The 17,851-nt window shown below is 58.3% G+C and overlaps 1 protein-coding gene across 4 annotated transcripts in view; it reads right to left on the bottom strand.

Moving 5' to 3' along the window:
- CXXC5 (CXXC finger protein 5) overlaps nt 1-17,642 on the bottom strand; it is a 35,521-nt gene extending 17,879 nt beyond the window's left edge. Inside the window, exon 1 of one of the 4 annotated variants that reach the window (XM_058541799.1) lies at nt 17,512-17,642. The gene's annotated coding sequence lies outside the window, so the exon portion shown is untranslated. Of the gene's footprint in view, nt 1-16,040; nt 16,117-16,203; nt 16,712-17,035; nt 17,052-17,511 lie in introns of those variants that run through there. The other 3 variants (XM_058541789.1, XM_058541769.1, XM_058541780.1) reach the window with 3 other exon arrangements.
- Between the last annotated feature and the right edge of the window lie 209 nt (nt 17,643-17,851).

Genomic DNA, 17,851 nt, shown 5'->3' with positions numbered 1-17,851 from the left:
GGTGCTCTGAAGGTCAGTGGACAAGCTGGCTGAGCCAGTAGACTGGCAGTGTCTCCTTCCCAGAATCCCTGAAACTAAGGTTGGGGGGACAGTGACCAGGAGGACAGCCTGGGGGCAGAGGGCTCTACTGTCACCACTATCAATTGAGTCTGTGCCAGGTGCTCTGTCTACAACATCTTGTTTTATCCTCACAGCAGCCCAGACGTAGGTACCGTGTTCCACCCATTTTACAGATGAGGACACTGAGGCTCAGAGGTGAATGTGGCAGTGATTGGCCAAAGTTACTCAAGTTATGGATGGTGGAAGTGAGACTAAAACCCAGGTTAGCCCAACTCTAGAGCCCGCCCTGCTCCCTCTGCATCCTAGGTCAGCATGAGGGCTGGAGGAGCCCTGGGCCTGGAGGACCTGGGAACACCAGTTGAAGGGCATGAGGGTGTGTCTGTCTGTGACTTACCCCTGCCTCAGAGAATGTGCAGGGCAGACTCTCTCAGTCATTTCACAGATGCAAAAACTGAGACTAGAAAGGGGAAGTGACCTGCCAGACAGCACAGGGCCCCAAGCCCAGAGTCTGCCCCTCCATTTGAGGCCGGCCAGCACCAACTTCCAGCAAAATAAACCCAACTTAGTGACCTTTAGTGAGCCCTGACCCAGGGCCAGACTGTGCCTGGTGCTCTCTTTGGCTAACTGGCACACTGACTAGGGGGCGGGGAGTCACTGTGGCTGCCCCTGTGTACAGAAGAGGAAGATACCTCCAGCTCAGGGGCACTTTCTCAGCTACTCCCTGCAGCGCTTCCCTGAGAGGGGAAAGGAACCCCCAGGAAGGCGAGAGGTTGGGGGATAAGGATGTAGGCTCCCTGACCAGGGTTCTAGGCACTCTCACAAGCCTAACAATTGAGTTTCCCAGAACTTGTCTGCAAGGAGATCCCTGCAACCCTAAGGGGCATCAATTTGCTCCCTGGGGCATCCCCTGCCCCCCACCCCACTCCCAGTCAGTCACTTCCCCTGCAGAAGCCAAGGCCAACAGGGCTCGCCCTCCCAGGCCCAAGGTGTTAGTAGTCCCAAGGCCCTTGGGTCCAAACCTGGGGAGTGCCCTGAGATAGCAGAGGGCCCTAGGATAGTCATGGGGCTGAGCATAGTTGGGGAGGGGACTGGCCCACCTAGGAATATTACTCATTGTAGGTGATTATGGGGGATGGGTGGGAGCCCCCCAGAGGCACAGGTTCAGGCCATGAAAGGGTCCAAGTGGGCTTTGGAGTTAGAGTTCCTCTCCTACTCTGCAGCCTCCAGTTTAGGTGACCTTAGACAAGTTGTCTGACCTTGCTAAGCCCATTCCCTGGTCTGGGAAATGCACACAGTGACAGCCCCACCCCTATTAGGGTCCTAGAGATGACATATGCTAAGTTCTAAGAGCAGGGCCAGCATGCAGTAGGCGCTCAACAAATGTTAGCTGTGTTGTTACTTTTACGGTCATCATCAGCCAGCCTAAGAGTGAGTGTCAAGGACAGTTCAAACCAGGAGTGTTGGGTAACCTAGGTTGTAGCCCCAATTCTGCCACTGTTTGCCTTTGAGTCTGAGCCAATTCCTTGTGCCTCAGTTTCCCCAGCCTCAAATAGAAAGCATCCCCCACCCTGCCCTCTTACCTGGAGGAACATGGGGAGATGAGCATACAGCAGGGGTCTGAAGGCTACAGGGAGGGCAACACTCAGGTGTCTAGGCTTGCACTACCTTTTCTGGCCACAGGAAGAATCCACCTATACTTCCTGCCAACCTTTCCTTCTACCTCCCTGGCCCCCCAGCCCTGCCTGCTCTATGTCAGCAACTCCTTAGATCTCCCACAGTCCCGATAGCACTTCCACACAGGCATGTGCTAAACCCCTCACCACCCTGCAAAGGTCCTATTTGCCACTTGGAAGTCCCTGCTTGAGTCTAACTTGTGGCCTTGCTGTCCGGTGTGGGGTTGGGGACACAGAAAGCCTTGGAACTATGGTTGACTCTGTTTCTTCCCATACTGGTAAGCTCCCAGGAATGTCCTGACACTCAAGGATCCTGGGTTCCTCTGCCTGGGTCCAACCCATTCCCATCCCTTCTCTTTCCCTGTGGCCCCAAGGTCAGCCTCTTCACTCCCACACATCAGCATTCCCATCTGAGACGAGCTCTAGAGAAGGCTAAATCCAAGACATTCTAATTAAGGAGTAGTTGTTGTGGAGTACTACTCCCAGAAAAATGCCAGCTTCGGTGGAGCAGACAGGTAAGGTGGAGGGCTGGACTCATCCAGAGATCAGGTGTGACACGGTGAGAACCACACTCCACCATCTACTTCAGGTCCTACAACTTTGAGACACAGAGGTAAGGTAAGGCTCATGCCCATTTTACAGGTGGCAAAAATGAGGTCAGAGAGGTTGGCAGACTGGCCCATGATTACACAGTAGGCAGTGACCCAGCCACGTTTGGAGCCCAGGACTGTCCAACTCTAGAGTCCATGGCTCAGGGGACATCCAGTCCTCCCGACTGGCCACTATTTGTTTTCCTGAGGATGCCTGGGCCCCTCTCCCCTCCCTGACTACTGGCCTTTATGGGAGAGATCTGTGTAGCCAGGAGGTGGGAACCAGCCTGGGCCTACTCGAGTCATTAGAGCTACCTGTGCCTTGACACCTGCCGGGCTGTCGCCCAGAGTGATCTGTAATCTGGGTATTAGGTGACTGTGTCCAAAGCCCTTTAGGACCATGAAGACATCCCCGTCAGACTCAATTCTCTCATGTGAAAAATAGTGTATTTTTTAGTATTTGAAAAAATGGGTATGCCCCTAGTTCTGCTCAGTCTAGGGAAGGCAGGCCCCAGCCCCAATGGGCAGCAGAAGCTTAGACGATCCCTGAGGGCATCCCTCCAACCTGGTAGCCCGGCCCCTCCCGTACTTAGGCCAGCTCTCTACCCATTTTGCAAGCTAGTACCAGGAACCACAGGCTATGTGCAATTCTAAGTGTCAGGGTGCTGGTTGCAAGACAAGGGAGATAATGAGCAGCTTGGGGACCAAGGGGACAGAGGAAAGCGGGTGCCGAGGTGAGCAGGGAGGGGGGCAGACAGACTCCTGAGGCACAGCCCACTAGATCAAGGGGGTCTCATTCCTCCTCCAATCTCCCCATCTCTGGCACCCCCAACCTCCCAAGCACCTTGCCCCCTGAGTCGGGGGAGCAGCTGGCCACTTGGCGCTCCCAGGAAAATCGATTTTCCATGGCTTTCCTTCTCCAGCCTTTCTTCTTTCTAGCTTCTCTGCATCCCTCCCCCATCTCCCCCCAACTCACTCTGCCTGGGCCAGAGTTCCCCATCCTGGAGGGCTGATACTTGGGCCTCTTCCTCCAGAGAGAGCCAAGCCAGCCTGGAGGAGGGGGAGAAAATGTCTCCCCTCCCACACCCATCTTACAGAACTCAGCTGACTTTACATGGCCGAGGGTCAGGCCTCCTTTGTGTGAGCCTAAACAGGGGGCATTTAGGTGAGTGGAGCCCCAACCATGTCATGTGTGTGCGCGCTCACACACCAGGCTCTGTCGTGTCAGCGCTCCTGGCCCAATTCTATGGCACCATCTGGGTGTGAGCTGTGGCCTGAGGACGACTGCCTGAGCCTGTGACAGGATGGAGCAGACACACAACTGCCTTATTGGAGCAGTGTGTGGGGTCCTCCCAGGGGCATGGCCCACCCATGTGTGGCTGCATATGTCCATTTGCCTATGTACGTGCTAGTATGTATGCGTGCGCCAGAGGCTGGGGCTGTGAGTGTAACAGCCAGTGTGCTTCTGGAGTGTCCACGGTGTGTGTGACCAAGCCCGTACCATGCGTGTCAGTTGTGTGTGCTGGGTCATGTGGAACTACGTGTGCTAAGTGACTGTGTCTGTCCCAAGTGTGTGCCCCTGGGTGTGCCGTGTGGGGAGTGCGTGAGTGCACTCTGCCTGCCAGGCCGCAGGGCCTCGTGGGACTGCTGGGGATGGGGTGACTCACGTCTCCCGAGCTCATCCCTCTGCCTGCCCGCCCAGCTCACCCTGCTCTGCTGGGCTCATGGCCGCCAGCGCCGAGAGGTGGCGGGGGAAGTGCGGGGAGCCACGGGCAGACGCGGCGGGGAGGCTGACTTGATAAATAACCTGCTGCTTCCCCAGGCCTCTGAGAAGGGGAGGCTGCAGCATGGGGAGAAGGGGAGGAACGGAGGGAGGCAGCCTTGGCCCCCAGGCTCTGGCTGCCCTGGCTCCCACAGCCCAGGCTGCAGCTCCGGTTCCTGTTTCATAGAAACCTGAGCTGGGAAAAGCCTATCGGGTCATCTTGCCTGTCCCGCCGGCCGCCAGGCCCAGGCAAGCTGCCCCTCAGGGGACAAGCCCAAAGCCTGGCCGCCCAGCCAGTGGGTGGGTGGGTGGGGGGAGGATATTTCTGTCCAGACTAAATGCAGCTCCAGGCCTCTGTTTGCCCCCCACCAACAGCTGCTCCCAGTGGCCCCCCGGCTCTGCAGGACTGACTAAATATAGCCCCCTTTACCCCAGAAAACCCCCACTGTTCACCACTTCCCATTGGCCCCACCCACATGAGGGTAGGGAGAAGGCTGGGAAACCCACTGTGTGACCTTGGGCCAGTGTATCCCCCTCTCTGGGCTCTCAGCTACGGAACTCAGCTCTAGGCCCTGACCTGCCTAACAGGCACTATTGGAGAGCAGACCACAAAAGTGGCTAAACTGGGGTCATTGTCCAGGGAGATAACGGCTGAGGTCCTCTCCTCAAAGTGACTCAACCTGCTTCAGCAAAAGAATGGCTGGGGAGAGCCCCTCCCCAGCAGCCCAGTACCTAAGGCTTATAAACATGGCCCCATCCGTCTTGCCCATTCCTTGCTCAGGCTGGGCAATACCAGGCTCCTCCAATCTGCCCCAGCCGGACCCTGGTCAGGAAACAACTTGTGCCAGGCTTGGCAGGGGGTGGGGAGGGTGGCGAGGGAGCATGACAGCTGCTATTTCCTGGAGGCCACAGTCGGGCACAACCCGGATTCCTGCCTGGCTCCACACTCCACCAGACAGCCTCTCTCAGGCTCTGAATCTCAATAGGGCACCCCCTTCCCCAGTGTCAGCACTGTCATCAGACCCCAGCCAGGGTCACAGTCCCACTCCCCCCAATGTACTGGTACCGGCAGGAAGAAGGTGCTAGATGCACCTTCTGGCCTGGGCTAGGGAGAATGGTGGTCTCTGCAGGGTTCAACAGGCGGGGGAGACAGCCCTAGCTTCCCTCCTCCTGCCTGCCTGCCCACCCGGCTGCTTCCCCCAGCCCCACACGCACCAAATTCCCCACATGCCTGTCTGTCTCTGACAGCTCGAGCAAATACTTGGCTGCGCGGGCACCCGCTGTTCTGAGCCCACTGCGCCTCCTCCTCTGCCTTCCCCCGGGGGGCTCTGCAGACGCAGCCAGGGATGGGAGGGGGCCAGAGCCAAGAAGCTTGGTGGGCAGTGGGGGGAGCAAAGGCAGGAGAGACTAGTCTTAATTCCAAAGCACACCCCCCAGCCCCCAGGCCTGGGGGACTGAGGGACCCGGGAGGCCACTGTGAGCCAGGCCTGGCTCTGCGGCAGCTGCCGACGCCCCCGCTGCCCCCCGGAACCTCCCAAGAGGACCTTCCGGAGGCCTCCCACTCGCCTCAGCCGATGAAACAGCATCTGCCACCCCCGCGGCGGCAGCTCAGGACAGGGCGGAGGGCACCACAAGTCCCCTGGGGAAGGCTTTGAAATCTGGACTATGGCCCGGCCCCGCTCCTGGTAGCCTGGATCGCCCACCACAGACCCAGCCTCAGAGCATGGGCGGGGGGCTGGGGGGGTGCGTTCCAGCCCTCCTGCAGTGTGAGGAGCACACCCACCCAGCTGCCAGGCCTGGGACGTCTCCACTTGGACTGGCTGGGGGGCCTTGTTTGCCCCCAACTACCCTCCTTCCTGCTTGCCTTGCCTCCCTCCCTGGAGACCACTGGAGGAAACACTTCCTGAGAATGGCTGGGATTTTCTGCTGGACATTGCCTGCCTGGCTGGCTCCTTATCTCCCCCCCACCTCATTCCTTCTCCCAGAGTCACCCCTTCAGCCAAATCACACTCCCACCCCATGTCTCAGCCAAGGAGCCCCCCCTCCCCACCCCACTGCTCTGCCACTTGCCTCGGCATTCCCAGTATCCCCAGCATCCAGCACATATCCAGGCACAGGGTAGACACTGAATGAATGACCTCATGGAATAACATCCTCCATTTTGCAGATGGGTATACTGACGTCAGGAGAAAGCCCTGCGAGCTAGGCCTCCCATCCAGTGCTCTTCCTGTGGGGGACTCTGACTACAGGTCCATTCTCTACCCATTTACCCCCCACCATGCTTTCTGTTCCAGGAACCAATTCAGCCCTCCCACCCAGGCTACTGGAGGCATTAGGGTGGCTCCAAGAGAAATTCTCAGTGCTTTGGGTCCAAATGCCCAGCTGGCCATTCCAGACTACTCTCCCAACTCTCCCACAGCCTAACAGTGTTCTTGAAAAGAATCTCAACTGTATTGTCTTTGTGATGCTAGACTGTGGGGTAGAGCCCCCTCTCCCCATTGCACAGATGGGGCTGCTGAGGCGCCCAGGGGAGGGGGGAGCTGCAGGCGGCCGTGAATCAGAGGGGGAGCTGGGAAGCCGCCCGGCCCTGCCGGCTGTCGCTGGAAGCAACAGCCTGCATTTCCTCCTCACATTGAGCCTCGGGAAGCGTGGGCAGCGGCGGGCGGGCGGGCACCGCAGGGAGGACCCCTCCTATGCCTGCAGGCCAGCCGCATCCCCTTGCTGCCTGACTGGGCCCACACAGCCCACTCCCCATGCTGGCTAGATCTCCAAAGATAGGTAGACTCTAGAGGCAGAACTGGGTTTCTATCTCAGGTATGTACTCGTGTCACCTGAGGGCACCACGGGGAAGCCCCTCCCCTCAGACCCTCAACGTCCCCTAGCGTCAAACAAGATTGAAACATGACCATTCACGCTTCCTTCCAGCAGTAAAATCCACAGTTCTGTGATTCTAGAATCCTAACACGACAAGAATCCTGACGAGAATCCCTCTGCTCCATGCATTCTATGATTCTAGACTCCTGTGACTAAAACTTGTAGGCCACCAAGATCTGATACTCCAAGGAAAAAAGGGAGCCAATCCAACCCTTGCCTGCTGCTATGGGCCCAGCTAACCAACTTCCCACCTAGCTCTGGGGGAGGTGGGTCAGGCAGGAGAGGGGCTGGGTCTCTTCCATCAAAGGCAATAGGAACTGGACATGAGGCTGTGGGCAGGCCTATGGGCCTGAGGATAGAGCTGGTCTAGTCCTGGAGGACAGGTCACCTCCTTGTGGCACACACAGCCACTGAGGCTGCAGACGTTAGGAAGCCCAGCCCTCGCCAGAGCAAGAGTGGGTAGCTCAGGGTTTGTGAGCCTGCAGCTCAGAGGGAGGACAGGCATCAGGTCAGGGCTGCTCTCCCCGCTTCTCAGGTTCCAAGCCAAGCTCCACGCTTCATCTTCCTGTCTTCACCACCCACTGCTTCCTCCTTCCCACCTCAGTCCCCTCACCTCTCAGGCTCCCAGGCCAGCCTCAGCCCAGGCTAGCTGGCAGCCAGCCAGGGCAAAGGCTCCCAAGCCCATTTGATAGATGGAAAAACTGAGGTCCAGAGAGAAGATATGACCTGCCTCAAGGGCTCAACCCCAGCAGCCTACTGGTTTCTGGCCACATCTCTCAGCCCTGCCTCCTACCTCACTTCCCAGAATCCTCTACAGGGCCAGTGGATCTCAACATACCAGTCTGATCACCAGCACAAACACATCCCCCATCCTAGTGTCCCTTGAGAACACTCATTCCCACAGCCAATCATCTGGTCATTCATTAATTCATTCTTTCATTCACCCAACTAGCCAATCAGTGCATCTCTATACCACATGCCAGGCCCCTTGCCAGGGGTATGGGGGCCTCAAGAAGGAAAGCGAACAAGGCCTATATTCAGCGAGCATTTAGGGAGTCCCTGCTGTGGGCCAGGCAGTGTGGAAGGTGCAGGAAACACCACATACAGACCAACTCTGGCTGTCTTCACGGTGTTCACAACCAGTCACGGGCTCTGCCAGGACCCAATCTCACTTGTCCAGGGCAAGTCCTGGGGCAAGTCACAAACTCTCCAGCCTCAGTTTCCTCATCTGTATATGGGGATGCTAAGAGCACCCAACTCACTGGGCTACTGTGAGGATTAAAGGAAGTGAAGGCTAGAAAACCATTAACACAGCACCTGCTCCCAGTTAAGGGCTTAGGATGGGTTAGCCGTTGTCATTACCACTGTCGTGACATATTATTATTATAATAGTAATAATTGGGGGAAAGCAATTGATTACAACAGCAGCTAAAGCTCCTCAAACACTTAGCTGGTGCCAGGCACTGGGGGTACGGGAAGGAATCACTGCCACATCCCGTTGCAAGGCTGGCAAGGAGCAGGCTCAAAAAATCCCATAAGCATCTGATGAATGAGGGAATCAATGACAGGAGGCATGGCCTTGCCTCCAAGGAAGGTACAATCCAGCATGTGTTCATGGGTGTTGCATAAGTATATACAAGCACTTAGGTGTACACACATATGTGTGTCTGTGTGAAGGACCTGGGAGGCTCAGCACAGGGCAAGTTATGTGGGAGTGGGGCAGAGGTGCAGGGAACACAGCTGCTTACACTGGCTTAGGCCCCCACCCCACCCCACCCCTGCCAGTGATCACAGCAGAGCTGAGGGGATTGTGGCAAGAGCAAGGACCAGGCCCGGTGGGGAGAGGCCCGGAAAGATGCTTTGCATAGTTCTGGCCACCAGATTACAGGCCTAGGCTAGGCCCCTGGGTGGGGGTGTGGGGGCTGCCAGGTGCTGCCCCACACGAATTAGGCCCTAGGACCCGCACTTTATGCCTGTACTGACATGGCACAGGAGTGCTCCTGCTGGCAGGCTGGGCAAGTCTGAGGAGGTCAGAGGAGGTCACAGGGAAAGGAGGGAGCAGTGGGCCCAAGGGCCATGTAGGGTCTGCTGGATAAGGGAGGGTGGGTACAGGGCTCCCCTGGGGCCACTGGGCAGGCCTGGCTCTGCCCTGCTGGGGCCGGCAGCTGGAGGGGAGTAAATATAGCGCGGGGCGTCCCGGCCACATTCCTGGGAGGCCAGCACGGCCTGCCTGCCCGCTGCTCTAGGCAGAGCACAGCAGCCAGGGCCCAGAACTGCCACTGCCCTCTTCCCAAACAAACAGAAAAATAAATAAAACCAGCTCTCACGGCCAGCACAGCTGGGGGGAGGGGGCAGGAAGGGGTGGACCCGGGAGAGGGGGGCAGGCAGGCAGACCAGTTGCCGTGGTTTCTGTTCTGCTGGGAAGGAGGAGGCCAACAAAAGAGGAAAATGGAGGAAAAGGGCAGGGAGATGGTCAGAGATGACAGAGAAGGAGAGAGAATGCATATGAGAGATGGAGGGTGTGACAAGTAGAGGTGTGGGGGAGGCAGGTCAGGAGGGACAGGGAAGGTGTCAGGGCCAGTTGGAGGAAGGCAGGGGCAGCCTCAGGGTCAGTAATTCAGCAATTCAGAGACAGGGATGCCCCGGGGCAGGGGGGAGCAGCAGGCAGACAAAGGGGGCCGTGTGGGCTGGGGCAGGAGGCTGGCTCCAAGGGCCATGAAATATTAAAGAGTCTAGACCAATGAGTGACAGAGGTCATAGAACTAAGGAGACTAGCCAGGGAGATACAGGGACCCTGAAGCAGAGGGCTGCCCCCCACCTCTGACCAGCCCCTCTCCTCCACCTCCAGCAGAGCCAGTCTCCCCAGCTCTCCTCCTGCTGTGGCTCTTGTCTGTTTCTCCATTGGTAGAGAGGATAGGCTGAGGGTGGGAGGGGCCGTGGGGATTAGTGATGGCAGGGGACCTCCACTGTTCCCTCTTCCGTCTGGCTGATCTGTGCACAGCCGGCCTTCCAGAGCTGCCAGCCACCCTAGCAAGAAGGCCAGGAGGCCTGTCAGCACAGCCGCTGCCACGGGCGCCTCCTGGGGAAGGAGAGGGTAGACATCCAGCTTCCCCTCTACAGAAAAAAATCAGCCAAGCCACCGCTTTCCACAGAGACCAGCAGGGAGGGAAGGCCATGCCTCACAGCTCAGCTGAGCCAGCGAGTAAACGAGCTAGCAAGCCAGCAGGTCATCCCCTAGCCCTCCCACCCCAGCCAGGCCCCATTACCAGCCTCAGGACCTTAGCCAGTCCCCTTGTCCCTGAGCCTGTGTCTTCACCAGCCCCATCCCACACCAGGCTTGGTGTGAGGAAAGAAAGAAGAGGGCAAATAACACCTTGAAAACCTGCTGGGGCGGCTGGGACCAAGCGTCTGCATGCAGATAACCCTCCCATGCATCGTGTGAGGTCAGGCCCTTTATCAGTCCCATTTTACAGATGGGGAAGAGAAATCCAGAGAGGCAAAGTGTTGTGTCCAAGGTCACACACCGACTAATTAGCAGAATGGAAACAGAAACACTAAGTGTGAGCCACATCTTCTTTTCTTCCTTTTCACTGGGGGATATGAGGTCCTCATCACCATAAAAGCCAACTGTTATCGAATGCTGACTGGGTTAGCCACTGGTGCTGGGGCACTGCACAACCATCCCCGTGTCCAGCTGAAAATCGCCTTGTGGAGCAGGCACTCTTAATATCCTTTTTCAGGGATAAGGAAACTGAGGCTCATAGAAGAACGCAACTCACCCAAAGGTCATACATCCAGCTAGACAGTGACATGTCCAGGATTTGGAGCCAGGACTGATTCCAGAGCCAGTGCTCAAACACACTTGTCTGGGTGAGGTCAAGGGAGGGGTTAGGAGGACCCAGTAGAGGGGAGCTCAGTGGTCCTATTGGCCCCTAGAACAGACACCATGAAAAGGTGAAAAACAAGGTCACAACTGCTGTGCCAGGAGGTGGCCAGCACCTGCTCTGGGAGAATGAGATGGGCAGAGCCTGTGGGGACCCAGGGTGAGGGCACTAACTAGGGGCCCGGCCAGAGTGATCTGCCTGGTCTACTCAGAGCCCGTGTACCAGATAACACAAGCCCCCTCCCCCAGCATGGGGATACTGAGGCTAGTCCAAAAAGAGTCAGTGGAGCCTTGTCCTGTTGGCCCCCAGGGTTCCAACCTGCACCCCAGGGCCATTGTGCCAGAAAATAATCACACACACCCCAAGAGCCCCCAGTGCTGGCGGAAGGGGAGCAGGATCCCCTCCCTCTCAGGCATTGCAAGCCCAGAGGGAGGCCAGCATCAGAGGCAGGAAATGAAGAAGAATTTGCCATCTAATTGAGCTGGCGGGGGGATTAGGCGGCAGAATGCAATTACAGGGGCTGGAGCGGGGCCAGGGGCACTGACACCCTGTGACGTGGCCTGGCCCAGGTAACTGGGCCTAGCCAGTCTCTGGCCAGACACCCTACTTGCGGGGTGGGGGGAAGGATGGGTAGGCAAGGATTGGGGCCAGATCCTCCTCAGCACACGAAGAGGACTGCAGAGTTCCAGCTCCATGTAACACCAAGAAGCAAGAAGTTTTCCTGGGAATTCTCCCCCAGGGAACAGCCTTGTGGACTCTCTCATGGGGAGCAGGCAAATAGGAACACACGCTCTGACTGCCTCTGCTCATGCATGTACACACATGTGTTCATGCTCCCAGGAAAGCCTGACATATCCATGTTCACTTGCATGGGGACAGACGTCCAACATGCAGACACACAGCTCTGGCCCTCTGCTGCCATGGGCTCCACCAAAGGGGGGAAAAACATAAAACAAAACAAAACAAAATACACCCATGACCTTAAAATCCTTTTATTCCCATAATCACAGGCTGCCATTGCCGTGGATACGCGCTGTCACCCCGGGCCCCAGCCTGTCTCCCTCCATGGCTTCCAAAACTCCCAGCAGGCAGGCAGACAGGGAGGCTGCCCAGTTACTGACAGAAAGGGCAGGGGAGGGGAAGGACCGAGTGGGAGAGGTTCGAGGCTACACATACTCACACACGCAGGATCTCAACCAGGGAGGGAGAGATTCAGAAAGACAGACTGGCAGACAGAGATACAGAAAGAGAAAGGAACACAGACACCAGCCACCAAAGACAGACACAGACCACTGCCCGCACAGCTCAGATATGCCCACTCTCAGAGTCACACACACTTTCTCAAATCAGATATACCACTCAGGGAGTCAAACACTCCCAGATTTATAAGGATATACAAAACACAGATATACACAAATCATAAACACACACTCTCCAAAATTCTAAGCACACACAATTCAGAATACATACATTCCCAGATTCATAGGGACAAATCCAACTTTCAGATATATACTCTCAGATTCACAAGCACACATGTACATATGCAATGCAGACATACACAACTCCTAGATCCACAGATATATATGCCCTGATTCGCAAATAAACACATGCTCAGACTCCCACACCCCAAGACAGACACACACTCGACCCACAGATTCACAGATACACATGCCCTGAGTCATAAGCACGCACACACACTGCCCAGATTCCCACATCCCAGAGCAACAGACTAGAACCACACAGTCTCCTCTAGCAGCTGACACTGCCTTTAGGGGGCAGGTGGAATGGCTGGAGATCCCTGATCTTTGAGGGGGCAGTCCTTTCTCATTGCCTGCAGCCTCAGAGGTGGGCTCAGAGTTGGGGGGAATAAAGGGGGAAGTAAGAGAAAGCAAAAAAAAAAAAAAAACTTGAGTGGGATATTCTTGTTGGGCAGTAGCGCGTGAGTAACTGGGGAGGCTTTTTGTGGTCTGGTGAGTTCCAGCTATGAGTGAGAGTTTAACTATTAATACACTTAATCAAGGACACTTCACACACACACACTCATACACACACACACACCCATACAACCACACACAGACTAGGGTGGGACCAGGTGGTGGAGGTAAGAGAGGGGAGCCCCAGGGGCAAAAAAAAAAGGGAAAGTCCCAATCAGGGCCCCAGGGGGTGGGGAAAGAGGGCGGAGCTTCCACACTGGGTTTGCCTCCAGAGCAGGGGCAGAGTCAGTGATTCACTTCAGCACCCCCAGAAGCGTGGGGCTTGGTACACAGTAGGTGCTCAATAAATATACATTGGGCCAATAAATGAATAAGTGAATTACATATAAAGAGTATGCAATAATAATAACAGTAATAACAGTAAGTGAGCCCTGCCCCATCCTTGGCCAATTAGGGCATGCTCTAGAGCACCATGCTTGGGGAGTTAGCTCTGACTTCATGGTCACCACCAGATAGGGGCTCTAGGAAAGAAGGCCTGGGTCTGGCTCATCAGTATCCCCTCATTCCTCCACCTTATCCTGCACCTTGGAAAGTCAGCTGACCTCCCTGCCCAGACCACACCCTTCCCTCCCAGGGAGACCCCCATCTCCCTCCCATAAATAACTAGGTGGGGTCCTAAAGAAGATGGGGTATTTAATTCCCAGAGACTTGGTTCTATATCCAGATGCAACCCTGCCCCCACACTCCTAAAGCCTCAGTTTCACACTTGCCAAATGGGTAGAAGGCAGGCAAAAAGCCAGAAAGAGGCAGGGAGAGTTGGGGGTCACAGTGTGAGCCCACAGAACATAGGCCTGTGCTGGCCTGGGCCCTGGATGCAGAATCCTCCCCTCCCCTCCCCTTCCCCAACCCAGCCCAGCCGGGTGGACATTCCAGGCCTCACGTGATAAAGACGAGGCCGCTGGCCCACGGGTAAGTCAACAGGCTCTGTCAGGGGAGAGATAGGAGGCCCGAGCCAGGGTCACCTGCTGAGCGGGGAAAGCAGCCGGGCCCAAATACACACATAAATAAGGCGCCAACGGACAGCCAGCCAGCCAGCCAAGGGTCTGTCTTCTGCAGAGAAGCCTCTGCCCCAACTTGGAAAGGGAGGTGGCATGGGAGAGGGAGGCGCAAGGCTGCCTAGGGGCTTCCCTGAGAGATACCCAGCTCCTGCCAGGATGGGCGCGGCTTCTACCCAGATCCCCAGGGCTGACCGAGAACTCAGAGGCCAACCTCCCTCAGCTGTTCCCACCCCTTCTCAGGGCAAAAATCACCCCCTCTCCCTCCTCCCCAAGGGGAGAAGACAATTTCCGTTCTGGGAGGGGGTGACAGCTGCAGAGCGGGCCACTACTCCCCTCTGCCCCCCCTCCCCCAGCTCTTGCTCGAGTCTCATCCAGGGAAACTGCTAAATCAACACTACGCATTAGTAGGTAGCACTGGCCTCAGTCTCCCCGCATTGCTCTCCAAAAGGGGTTTACGAGGAGGCTTCAGGTCCCAGTTCCTGGATTTCCTATGGCGGCTGGAACCCAGGGTATCGGGGTCATTCGGGAGGGAGATCAGGGCAAGCGTAGGCCAGTACGTCCCCTAAAAACGTCTAATTGAAATGCTCTCTGGCGCACGGTCGGACACCCCCCGCCCCCGCAGGCCAGGGCAGCTGAGGTGGCGCCGAGCGTTCAAATAGCGCTCCAAACAAGTCCACAGCGACCGCGCACGCAACCCCCGCCAGGCGGCCCCAGCGGAAAACTTGAAAGGGACTCTGTTTGCCGGCCGCCCTGGGGCGGCTCCGGCGGGGGCGAGGGCTGAACGATCACATACGCCCCCCTCCCCAGCGCTTCCTGCACAAACGCGGGGGGGCTGAGCCCACCCCAAAACCAAGGACTGCGAACAGCTCCCGCCGCGCTGGGAAAGGCGGAGGTCAAGAGGCTGGCTCGCCGGACCCCCTTCAGCCTCCCCAATCCGAAGACGCGACTCTAAGACCACCCAGGGTCCAGAGGCAAAGTAGGGCGCGACTGCTAACCCTTCAGACCGCCGTCGCAGGAGGCCAGAGGAGGGAGTGGGTCTTTCCGGATGAGTCCCTACAGAACACCCCAAATCTGCTGGTACCTCCTTGCAACCCATGGCACCAGCCCAACTCCGCGCACCCCTTCCGAGTCCTGAGGGGAAAAAAAAAAACAAAAAGCGATCTCGCTTTTTGCTCATTCTGACAGGTCCCGGAGACGGCCCCCCATTCAGAAACTGGGGTCACTCACTTTCTATCGATCCTACAAATAAACAAAGCCAGGCGCACCCCGCGCTCCCCGCCGGAAAGCAGCCCATTCCGGGCGAGGACAACTTCCCCAGCAAGAAAATTAACACATTCTTCTCTCGGCGGTTCAGCCCCTCGCTCTGGGGAAGCAAAGGGGATGGGGGCTCGGGGCCGAACTTCATGGGTAAATTTGGGGCCAGAGCAGCGAGGCAGACGCCTGGGACACCCGCCTCCCACAGTTCCGCAGCTAGAGGAACACCCCCATTCTCCCTCCTGGCTTTGCACGCTGCTTGGCCACGCGGGGCTCGGGAGACAGCCTAAGGGACTCCCCAAGGCTGGAGAAGAAGGGAGAGAGAGGCTGCGCGGGGAGCGGTGGTGGTGGTGGGTAATGCTTGGACGGAAAAAAAAGGTCAAACTTGATCAGCCCGCCAGGCACCCCGCGGGCAGCGGGGGCGAGGAGCCGGGAGGGGAAATGCAGAAGTGGCCGCCGCCCCCTCCAAGTGGAGGGGAAGACTCAGCCACGCGTGGCCCAGGGCACTCAGAGCAGTTACCGTCGCCCCCAAAACACAAGGCTGCCGAGTGGGGTCTGATGAGGGGAGTGCGCGCCGCAGATCTCCAATCAGCCGCCCCCGCAGGCGGAGCGCCCGCCCAACACCAAGAGGTGAGGACCCCGGCTCCCGCCGCCCCAGCTACCTGAAGCTCGAGCACTTGGGGAGAGGACGGTACCCCGCAGGGAGAGTTCCAGTCCCAATCCAAGGCGCCAACCCGCCGTACCCGACCCTAAAACCCCTCTTTTTGTCTGAACTCAGTGATCTGCAACCGAGCCGACTGCGGTTTAGGGAAGCTTGGGTATAGCAGCGGCCACAGAGCGATCACCGACGCTGGGGCTCCCAGCCTCTGGGGCCCCGTGGCTCAGGCTGCGGGCGCCCCCCCGCCCCTCCTAAACACGGACCCCTCCTTCCCCGTCCCTGGCTCTCCGCACCTGAACTTCGGGGGAGCCCGCGCCGCCAAACTTTCCGCCGACTTGCAGCGAACTCCGGCCCCGGCCGCGCACCGGGCCCCGGGGGAGGAGAGGGAGGTAGGCGGGGAAGGGGAGGGGGCCGGCCTCCGGGGGGGTCGGGGGAGGGCCATGGCCCGACACCTACCGGCTCTCTTAGTCGTCCAAGCCGCCACCACCGCCGCCGCCGCGAGGCCGAGGGGGAGGGGCGGGGCGGGCAGCTGCGCTCCGCTCTGGGCACCACCGCCGCGGTGCGCTCCGCTCCAGCCGTGACGCCCGCCGTGCCCGGGTCCGGAGCCGGAGTCACGCCGCCGCGGCTAGCCCGAGGCGGGGAGGGGGGGGGAGCCTGCAGCACCTGCCCCTCCTCCCCCTCCCCGCGGCCCAAATTAAAAAACAACAAAAAGCAACTAATCACCCCCGAGCGAAGCGCGGAGCGGCGGGCGGAGGGCGCAGCGTGAGGCGCCCGGACTCAGCAGGCGGCGCGCATGGCTGGCCGCAGGCTGGGCAGGGCTGGGACGCCGGGCTCGGCTTCGGGGGACAAGGTTCGGCCGCTCTTCTCGCTCGGCTCGGGCGCCTGCTCTCGCCGCCGCCGCCTCTGCTGCCGCTACTGCCGCCGCCTCTACCTCCCCGCTCAGGCTCTGCCGCCTCTGCCGCCGCCGCCGCGCGCCCGCCCGGGCAGGAGCTCTGAACGCTGCCCGGGGGCTGCCGGCAAAACCCGGACCGGACTCAACGCTCCCTCCTCCTCCCCCCGTTTCCACCTCGGCTCCCCTCCCTCCTCCCTCCGCCTCCCTCTCAGCGCAGCTCTGGCCACTTGGACGCCGCAGGCTCTGAGGCTGGAGCCGCAGCCTCTGCGCCTCGAGCTCCCCACGCTCTGAAGAGGTCGGCCCCATGCTCAGCTCCCCAGCGCGCCCCGTCTTCACCTCTTTCTCCGCAACTTTACAAAAAATAAGAGTGAGGGGTGCATGGGCTTGGACACCCACCTTACGTTGAAGTCCGCCGTCCCTCTGTCCCCTCTCTTCAGCGGGCTGCGAAGCTACGAGGACCAGTAGGGAGGGTTTGGCCGCGCCCCTAAGCTCAGGTGCGCGTTGGGCTGGGAACTCCTAGGCGAGGGCTCTTAGCGCCAGACGCGTGTTCAAAGACGCCACCCTTCCCAGAGCGCTTTCTCTGACTCGGTGGGCTCTAGTTTCCCGGGAGAAAAGGGGCAGAGATTCCTGTCCCCATTTCACAGATGAGGAAACTGACCTGAGAAAGGACATTTTGTGTCCTACACAGGCGCCAGCCCAAGCCCTGAATCCTGAAGCTAAGGCGACTACATTGTGGTGCTCTGAGACCTTGCCCTACGAACTCGAACTCGGAGCCTGAAACAGTGCCTGGCACAGAGCAGCGCTCAGTAGGCACTGGTTGAAAGACAGAACAAAAGCCCGGTGGGTACAGATTTAGGCCCGCTTGTCCTTACCCTCACTCAGTGCCCCTCCACCTGCCCAGCTTGGGCTAATCCTATGGCTGCAGACGTCCTCTTCTTGCCACCTCAGGAACCCATAGAGCAAGCTCCGGGCTCATATAATCCCAAACTGCAGATAAATCCAAAGTGGAAAGTTTCTCCAATTCTGTGGAATTTGTGGGGGTGGGTTTGTGTTTGCTCCATGAGGCAGAGAAAACACGGCCCCCAGACCCCAGCAGGGGAGGGGCAGGGCAGTTGGGGGAGTCTGCATCCACTTAAGTGTTACAGCCCAAGACTGATTGGGGCCCAGATAACAGGGAGTTAATTGCAGAAACCTGGGTGCCTCCAGCCACAC

The sequence above is a fragment of the Diceros bicornis genome, chromosome 1 (assembly GCF_020826845.1).
Source record: "Diceros bicornis minor isolate mBicDic1 chromosome 1, mDicBic1.mat.cur, whole genome shotgun sequence".
Lineage (NCBI taxonomy): Eukaryota > Metazoa > Chordata > Mammalia > Perissodactyla > Rhinocerotidae > Diceros > Diceros bicornis.
Note: the sequence above shows the minus strand (reverse complement) of the source record. Positions and strands in the feature narration are given on the sequence as shown.